A 9,537-nucleotide genomic window follows, 5' to 3' on the forward strand; every position below is an offset into this window, starting at 1 on the left:
AATCATACAAGCCTCTTATTTTCTCTCTTTTTTTTTTTTTTAGGTTTATTTTGTCTCTTTCATGAGAAAGAATGTGAGTGAGTGCACACACACACATGCAGGAGTGGGGTTGAGGGGCACCCTCATGAGGTCTCATCAAGCTGAGATGCCTTTTCTCAAACCCTCCTCCAATGAAGGGGAAGGCATCTGTGGTGTGTTTTAGGTCAACTTGGAATCCAGACCCATCATCAGTCAGCACTGCTGATCTGTATGCTACCACCTGTACCTCCAGCACTGAATCGAGCAGCTTTCGTTCAGAGGTTCCTATCCACCATGAGTGGTATCATTCATTTCAATTCAATTCTTTGATTCCACTTTAGTTTTTAAAATCTCAAGTTGTGGTAATAGAGTTGGATAATGTGATAAACTGGTATTAGACATACCTACCTCATGGATAATGAGTGTCCAAGAGTTTTTGAGTTTTTGTTTTTGTTCCTTAAAAAAGAGAATTTTGACTAATGGTAGATAGACTGCTGGCACTGTAAATTTGAGGGAACAGGAAACAGACTTCACTGAGTCCAGAACTCTTTGAGTAAAGCTCCCAGAAACAAATTTCACAGACTTCAGGGTTTTTTTTAATTATTATTCTAATTTATTTTATACATTCAGTCAGTGTATACCACTACAGCTTATAAAATTAATTACCCAACATAAACACACTTCATACCAGTCCCGTTGAAGATATCATACACGTTATCATCAACAGACAATCCTCCATTTCTGTGTCCCAAAATGTTTTCTCTATTTTTCCTTCATTCCTTTTCTTTCATTCTCCCCCATCTCCCATCCTTTTCCCACACTCTCCAGTATCCATAACTATTCTCCATGCTTCTATATCCTCCAATCTTAATGTTTCCACCATAGAGTGTGGACAGTTAATATAGACTTCAGTTTTAACCAGCGTTCTGCAGAAGGAGAGTGGGGAATGGAACATGAGAAAATCTGAAAAGCATTTGAAACAAAAGACCGAAGCTAATGCAGACTGCATGAAGGAGATGAGCAATTTAAATTATAACTTCAGCTATAATATTGCTTGGACCACTAACAGAAATAAAGTGGTTATGAAAAGAAACCCATTTTAGAGGTAAGTAAAGCCTTAAATCTTCCTTTCAAGTAAAGGTGGACATGCATAATTGGAGCAAGGGCAAAAGTAGGATTACCAATGTAAATTGGTATTCTTTCAGCATAGAAATGACAACTGAAGTCCAGAGGGACATATTGAAAATGGTGAGCAGAAAATATGGTTTAGGTTCTGGAAAACAGGATTTGGAATGACATTAAGGGAGTGGAACAGAAAAGAAGCAAGGAAAAACAGGAAAGGAAATTGTTATGGAAGTCAATGAAGAGACAGTTTGGTTTTGTTTTCGTTTGTTATTTGGTTTTTTTTTTTTTAATGGGTAGTCAGCATTATCAAAAGTCTAACACATTCAAAGTGGATGAGAACTGAGGAAAGTTTATTAGATCTAAAAGGAAAGAGATTATCAATAATTTTTGAGACACTAAATACACTGAAATAATACAAATATAAAATAGACCTCAGGTAACCAAGTGTTAAGATATCAGAGAAGAAAATTATTTCATCAGGAAAGAGAATGAGAGAAATGATAACAAATAATGTCCCTAAGTACAGGGAAGCTATAACCAGAGCTAAGAAGCTGCTGCCTTTGAGTTTGAAAGGTGGTATGAAAGAGAAAGGAAGATGGGTGATTTCCTGAAGTGAAGGCAGATGTTATAAAAATCGTCGAGTGGATTTCACATGAACATCTTGGCTCTCCTTCATTGTGTCATTCTCTCTACCTCTCCATTTTCTGTGGACGACTTGGGAGCTTAAGAAAAGAGGGAACTCTCACAAAGGATATGCTGTGAGTCATAGAGATGAAAAGAGCTGATAGGCATAACAGGGCCAGAGTAAAGCTAGATAGCAGGTGTGTGAACGGAATGTGTCCCAAAAGGGCATATGGTGAAATCCTAACCACCAATGTGATGTTATTAGAAGGCAGAGCTTTGGGGAGGTAATTAAGTCACAAAGGTGTAGCTTCATGAACAGGATTGGTGCCCTTATAAGAAGAGACATGAGAGGACTCTCTCTGTCTCTCTCTAACTCTCCTGTCTTTATATATAAGGATACAATGAAAAGATAAAAATAAAGCCATGTGCAAACCAGTAAGTGGGTCTTCGCCAGATACAGGACCAACTGGCACCTTAATCTTGGACTTCCAGCCTGAAGAACTGTGAGAAATAAATGCTTAATGTTTAAGCCTTCCAGTCTTTGGCAATTAGTTATAACAGCTCAAACTATGATTTTATATATAATATATGTATGTGTATATATGTATATATATGTAATATATGCATATATATATATATATATATATATATATATGCCATTATCTGGACCTATGTAACTCAATGTCTCTTCTAACAGTGCCTGGAAATCAGTTGGAGGACAAGAGAAAGACCTTGAAGAGATAATCAGGGTCAAGTTAGCTCAGTGCAGTAGTAAGTAAAAGAAGTGAAGAAAAAAACATGCCAAAAAATATATAATTGCTGTAGCTTACCAAGCTATCAGGAATTGAGGTGTCCAATATCTCCTAAAGAAGGCAATATGTAAGGGACCAGCAGTTAGCATAATGGCTATGTTGCTGGACTCCCATTTATTTTACCTCGGTTCGAGTCCCAGACCCGGTGACTTAAACTCACGCCGTGTGAGTGTGTGTCCAAGATTCTGAGAGGAGAATGGAGGAGAAGGGATTGCGACGTGGCCATCCCCCCTGGGAGGGGGGGGTCTCGTTTTCTGCCTCTCTGTCTGTCTGGCAAGCACACGCGCCCTATAGGAAAAAATCTCTCCAAAAAAAATAAATAAGGGGGGAATATACAATCATTGATAATTGCATAGGCTTTGGGTGGTAAGGGGAGAAAGATCTGGTTTTAGAGTCCTGCTTTAAGATTAACTTGCTAATGTTTTCACACAAATCATTCAGCTTCTCTAAAATGTTCCTAGATTACACTGATGTTGCAAGGATTAAATGTGTTGATGCATGTGACATACTCAGGAAGCAACAGCTGATTGTCATGATGAATTCATGTGAATGTACAAAGGGAAGGAAACAAGTGCAACTATTGTCAGAAAAATGAGATCCTAAAATTCAAGATCTCAATGGTATCATTTTGATGAAGCTAATCATGGCTCATAGCATAATCCTGAGGAATAAAAAATAGTGGAAAATATAAAGATTGCAGACATGAGTCATAGTTTGCCTTAACCTCATGATTCCTTCAGCTGATTTCTGCTATTCCATGTATTATGTCTTTGCCATGTACTGTGTCTATGTCTGTTTAGAAGCACAGAATGTAGCAGGGGTTCCCCTGTGTCCTGTGTCCCTTCCTTTAGACTTTAGGACCTGTTCTTATGGGCATAGACAAAATTCACACAGCTCCCAACAGCTATATGTCATACAACTAAAGAATGATCTCAAGGTTTGGGAGGATATACAAGATCATTCCAGAGAGCTGCCAGAGTTGTGTGAACTACTACTCTCAGGGATGTGGATGTACCTAACAACTTGATACAAAGATCAGTGGTTTTCAGAGTTCTCTTTGGGGCCAGAAAATGGTAACGCAGTTATGATGCTGGACTCCCACATAGCCGACCATGGTTCAAGTCCCAGACTCATTGTGGGCACATGTGCATGTGTGCCCAAGATCCCAGGAAGAAAGTGGAGAAAAAGGGATAGTGACATGGCCATGCCCTCATTGCGGGGGTGGGGGAGGGTGATTTCTCACTTTCCCTTTCACTGTCTCTTTCTCTCCAAAGGGGAAGAAGAGTTCTCTTTAAAACCTTGCTGGGACAAGACCTGTTTGTAAAAAAGGTAGAATAAAAATAGACTACTAGAGACCAGCAGATGGCATACTGATTACATCACTGAACTCCCATGCAGTCGACCGTGGTTTGAGTCCCAGACCTGGTAGCTTGAAACTCACACTGGGTGCATGTTAGTGCATGCCCAAGATCCTTAGAGGAGAATGGAGGAGAAGAGATTGTGGTGTGGCCATTCCCCCTGGGGGTGATTTGTCACTTTCTGTCTCTCTGTCTCTCCAGCAAGTGCACGCACCCTATAGCAAAAATTTCTCAAAAAACAAACACCAAAAAAAATAATAATAATAAAAAACATAGACTATCATATTACTTTCTACAGAAGAAAATTTCACAGTTACTATCCTAGGCCAACATGTCCAGAAAATATTCCAATTGACAATTAGTACAATGTGATATTAATATTAATGCCTTGGAAGAAAAAGTACAGAGGTAAAATATTTTTGAGAATCATTGAATTAAACAGTCTTCATATTTCTCAGCTTTTAAGATGTAATGTGTATTGTAAATCTACAAGACTGATTCTTCATTTCCCATGCCTCTGTAGCTCTAAAAAGTTTTTCTCCTGGAGCATCCAGAGGGGAGAGTAGAGAAATCTGTTCCTCAATCCATCGAGAATAACTCCAGTACCTGGAGCTACAAAGCCAGAGCCCTCATGCACACTTGAGGAATGAAAATCCAGTCATCAGGGAGGAGTATTCTTCTCATGAGACAACATGCAGGACAGTATTTGAGGATCTGCCAGGATGTATCAAACCTACTGACCACCTTGCACTCCTACTGGCTCCCAATAGATTACAACTACAATAACACTTTTCTGGCCCTAAACATTTGAGCACCATTTACTTACTCAGTCCTTACACAATCTTGGGAATATCCTGGATGAGAATTATCTCTATTTAAGATTTTTAAAACAAACAAAAAAAAATATGAGATTCATAGAGCTTAAGACACTTTCCCAAGATCATTAAGCTTGTAAGTGGAAAAACCAAGACTCAAACCAGTTTAATTTGTAAAGCAGTATTTTTTCCACTGCACTGAAAAACAAACAGCTTGAGAACAGTGTTTTTAGATTTGTTTATAACTAAAGTCAAGATCTGGGAAAAACAAGGAGAACAGTTTGTTTTGTAGACATGTTCAAGAATGAAGTTTTTATCCCCGGACCCCAGCACCAAATTCCAGAATGACATGGGCTCGGCTATTGACAGGTATTTTCCCAAGGAGATGAAAGAATATGTTTCCCAGAGAATTAAAGAGTCACTGAAATTAAAAGGGCAGGGGAAATCCAGATAAAATAATGAGTTATGTTGAAGAACGGAAAGCTTAAGAATGAAAATGAAGGGAGAAAAAAAAATGTGCTAAAACTGACCAGTAATTCACATGGAAAAATATATGTACCCGGGCTAGAAACAATATTTATATCTTCTTTGTCTGAACACCAAGGCCCAGGGTATTAGATAATAAATATTAATCAGCAAAGAGTCTAAAGGCTTACATAGTCTTGAAAGATACAAAAATTGGAAAGGATGACTGCTTGACAGACTCACATCTAAGAAGTTCCTGATAAGATAAAAAAGAATCTGCTAGATCTAAAACATAAAGCCTAATAGGGACAAATGTAATATACTGAATTTATAGCCAATAATATGAGCAAGTTCTATGTATCTAAGTACAGCCTGTACTACAAAGAAAAAATGAATTTTAGGTTATAGCAAACTCAATTTGAGGTAACAGCATTATATCCTACCATAAAAGCTAGTGGGTTGTCATAAAAGTCATGACACATTTTTACATAGAAAAAATGTGTCATGACTTTTCTGTGACCTAATATACAAATTATACCTGTTACATCATTTACATTGTATGCTGCCAAAATTAGATTTTAAAATAATTGAATTTTAGAAGATGAATGGTGGTATAGAAGTAGAATGCAATGCTCTGTGAGTCTGACCCATATAGGAAGCATCTGAATTTTCATCTAGAGATCTACCTGAGTACACCAGGCATGTGCATACCATGATCTAGCACTGTCTGGGGTTGTAGGTGGATCACAGAATCAAGACCCTACTGGGGGTGCTCTCTGTTTGTCTCTCTCACTCATGGAAAAATAAGTAAATAAACAAACAAATGAAAAAAAATCTTTTATTTAAAAAATATTCTTTTTTTAAATTCCATCTTTGTACATCTCTAAAACAATACAGTTTTTCAACATACACATGCAATACGTGACAATCAAATCAGGGATATTGCTACATACATCATTTTCAAGAGAGAACTTTACATTCTTTTTTCTGTTAAATGTTTCTCTCCTCCCTTACAGCCTCCAGCATCTACACTTATCCTCCCTAATATCATATCTTCAGATCTTTCCATTTCTGCCATAAAGCACAGGCATTCAGTATATACTGAGTGGTGATATACACAGTGTGTCTTTGAGAGTCTGGCATACTTCATTTTGCATTGAGTCTTCTATATCCCTTCACTTTGAATCAAAAGACAGAGTCTCATTGTTCCTTAGGGCTAAGTACAACAGTATTACATAGTATATATTTATCACAGTTTGTCAATACAGTCATCAGTTCTTGGGTACTTAGGTTGGTTCCATGTCTTAGTTATTGTGAATAATGCTACAGTAAACATGGACATTGCAGGGTCTCTCCAACTGAGTATTTTTTTATCCTTTGGATGCATACTAAGGAGTGGTGTTACAGGGTTGTATGGTAATTCTATTTGTAGGTGTTTGAGTTTTTGAGCACTCACCATATTGTTTTCCACAGTGGATGTATTAATTTGCATTCCAATCAACAGTCATGGTGAGTTCTCTTTTCACCACAGTCTCACCAGCGCCTATCATTCTTCTTTTTTAAAATTATATCCATCCTGACAGAGTTTGAACAGTATCTCATTGTAATTTTGATTTGTATTTCCCTTGCAATAAGGGATGTTTAACATTCTAGCATATGCATTTTTGGCTATCTATATGTCTTCCTTTGAGAGTTGTCTATTAAGTTCATTTGCCCATTTTTTAATTGGATTATTTGATTTGTTTGTTTTTTACAGGTGAGTTGCTTGAGTTCCCTATATCTCATGGGTTTCAATCCCTTGTCTAAGGCATAGTTTCTAAATATTTTATCCCAATCTGAATGTTGTCTCTTCCTTCTATTTGTTGTTTCTTTTGCTGTGCAGAAGCTTTTTATCTTGATGTAATCCCATCTGTTTATTTTTTGGATTATTGCCTGTGCCTTAGGGATCTCATTTAAGAAATCTTTGCCATCTCCAATGTCTTCAAGAGTTTCTCCTAAATATCCTACCAATAGTTTTAGTTTAAGGCTTTATATTTAAGTCTTTGATCCATTTTGAATTGATTTTTTTTGTTAATAGTGAGAGCTAGGGGTCCGGTTTCATTTTCTACAAATGGATATCCAGTTCTTCCAGCATCATTTGCTGAAAAGACTTTTTTCTCCCATTCTTTGGTCTTGTAGCCTTTGTCAAACAATCATTTGGCTGTATGATTTGGTATTTATTTCTGAATTCTTTATTCTGTTCTATTGGTTGATGTGTCTATTTTTGTGCCAGTACCATGCTGTTTTGATTATTAACACTTCGTAATATATTATGAAGTTGGGTAGTGAAATACCTCTTACTTTATTCTTATTGACTTTTGTTGTTGTTGTTGTTGTTAGTTTTTGCTACAGGACATGTGCACTCACCAGAGAAAGTGAGAGAGAAAGTGAGAAATCACCCACTATGGGGGAATGGCCCTACCACAAATCCCTTCTCCTCCATTCTCCTCTCAGGATCTTGGGCACCCACGCATGTGCTCCCAGCATAATTTCATTTCTTCCTTTTGTCTTTTCTTTTCTTTCTGTTTTTTTTTTATTTTTATTTTTTGGCATGTTCACTCACCAGAAAGTCAGAGAGAGACAGAGAGACAGAAAGTGTGAAATCACCCCCCCAGGGGAGACAGCCATACACAATCCTTTCTCCTCCATTCTCTTCTTGGGATTTTGGGCATGCACACATGCATGCCTGGCATGAGTTTAAGCCACCGGGTCCAAGACTCAAACCATGGTCGACTACATGAAAGTCCAGCAACATAGCTATTACTCCATCTGCTGGTCCCAACTCCTAGCATAATTTTAAGCCACAGGGTCTGAGACTTGAACATATGGGATCCCATGTAGGATCCAGCGCTTTAACCTCCATGCCAACTCCTGGTCCCTATACTTACTGTCTTAATCCCCTATAGTGAGCCACTGTAATGGGATTAAGACTAAGAATTTGATCCAAGTCCAAGCTGTGGACATGGTGGTTAGGGCAAGTGGGTCCCACATGACTGACCTTGCAGTTCAAGTCTCAGACCTAGCAACTTGAGAAACACACTAGGTATATTTACATGCATGCTCAAAATCCTAAAAGGTGGGAGAAAAGGAGAAGGGATTTCACCATGACCATTCTCCATAAGGGGTGTTTTCTCTCTCTCATCTTGCTTTTACTCTCTGTTTCTTTTTCTTGCGAGCACATGTGCCCTCTGACATTTTTTTTTTTTTTAAAGAGGATTTGATCCAATAATGGGGTCTAAAAGTCAGGCTTTGGGGAAAAGATTAGAGATTGTGTGGTTAGGGCAAGGTTCCATGATTGAGACTTGATGGTTTATAAGATGCTGAATTGTGAAAGAGAAACCGACATGGAATACAAACCTGGCTCTCTCTGCAGATGCCTGCCATCCTTTCTGCTTCTGTCAACCATGCTGTAGCCAGCCTGATGCCACATGCCCACCTTAGACTTTCCATATTCCAGAGTCAAGAGTCATATAAACTTCTATCCCTCATAAGTCACCCAGTTTCATGTATTTCTGTCAGCAGCAAAGTAAGACTAAGACACCCAAGTAGTTGATCCTTATTCACACATTTTGTAATTGCAAATGTGCCTACCTACGGAAATTTATTTGTACCCAAAAATGCCACTCTGTGGCTTCTGCGATTATTGGCAGCCATGTACAGAGTGGCAAAAAGAAAAAAATTGATTTGACCAATACACATATTCCTAGGTGTGGTTAAACTAGCTGATGTTTTGCCCTTTTGTTTCAGATCTCATACTGTAAATATGTGTCCTTTTCACAGTCTATTGAATGCCACATTTGTTTGCATTTTTGCACCTTTTGTTGCAATTTTTGCTGTTCAAAATCAAGAATCAATTTTACATACTAGGAAAACAACAATACTAATCTTAATTGACAATTACTACACATTTATCAAGAATTGAGGACTGTAGCAGGCACTCTACAGGAGTAGCTTCTTAAATTTCTACAATAATTCCCTGAAATAAGTATTTACCCCTCTGTTAAATGAAGAAACAGAGGCTTAAATTTACCTGAGGTCCCAGGATTCAAATGTAGACAACCTGACTCCGGGATTCAAATGTAGACAACCTGACTCCAAAGCCTGCAATTGTAATCCCTGCACTGTGCCGAGTCTCACTAGTTTTCCTACCCTGAACTGGTAGGCTCTGCGATTTTCTCTGAATCACAAACAACCCACCTTTGGTGCTTGATATCATTTCCTTGCTTCTTTATTCAAAAAGAGCAAAAAGAAAGAAAGAAAGAAAGAAAGAAAGAAAGAAAG

This window comes from Tupaia chinensis, unplaced genomic scaffold (genome assembly GCF_000334495.1).
Source record: "Tupaia chinensis unplaced genomic scaffold, TupChi_1.0 Scaffold000478_3, whole genome shotgun sequence".
In the NCBI taxonomy this organism is placed as follows: Eukaryota; Metazoa; Chordata; class Mammalia; order Scandentia; family Tupaiidae; genus Tupaia; species Tupaia belangeri.